Raw genomic sequence first — 725 nt, 5'->3', positions numbered from 1 at the left:
TCTCACTCTCCCTCGCCCTCCTCCTCTCCCCCTGCTCTCTCTCTCTCTCACCCGAGAACCACCGCCGCCGCCGTTCGCCATAGCCATCACTACCGACCTCCCCTCGCCTCCCCGACACACGCAGAAGCTCCGCTCCTCCGCCCTGAAGCTCCCCGTCAAGCCGTGCCCCTCCGGATGCCCCGTGGAGCCGTCGCCGTCGCCAAATTTGACTCCGGCCGCCGTGGACCCTCGCCGGCGATTCGGGAGCTACCGGGCATCCCCGACCTCGCCCTCGCGCTCGCTAGTTCCGCGGTGAGCCCCCGCACCGAACCCCCTCCTCCCCGTGTCCGTTTGCCCCGTCTAGCTAGCTCGCCACCGCGCCCGAAAGCCCCTCGCCGCCGGCCATGGCGCCACGGTGGCACGAGCCCAAGCCGGTCCCTTCCGCGCGCGTCCTCGTGTCCCTGGTGACGCCAGGAGCCGTAGGAACTCTCCGTCTCCACTGCCGTGCACCACAACGCCGCGGCCGCAAGTTGCCGAACTCCGGCCGCCGCCCTGAGCTCTGCTCCGGCGAGCTCCGCCGCCCCCGCAGCCTTCCGCGTGTTCCACTGGATGCGCGTGAGCGCGGGCTTCGCGTGGGTGGTCTCCGCCGCCCGAATGGTCGCCGGAACGGCGATCCCGAGCCCCTCCGCCGTCTCGGGCCTCGCCGGCGGCTAAACGCCGGCGGGATTGACCGGTCAACCGCGCTA

Source organism: Triticum dicoccoides, chromosome 6B (genome assembly GCF_002162155.2).
Source record: "Triticum dicoccoides isolate Atlit2015 ecotype Zavitan chromosome 6B, WEW_v2.0, whole genome shotgun sequence".
Classification (NCBI taxonomy): Eukaryota; Viridiplantae; Streptophyta; class Magnoliopsida; order Poales; family Poaceae; genus Triticum; species Triticum dicoccoides.
This window is presented reverse-complemented; position numbering follows the sequence as displayed.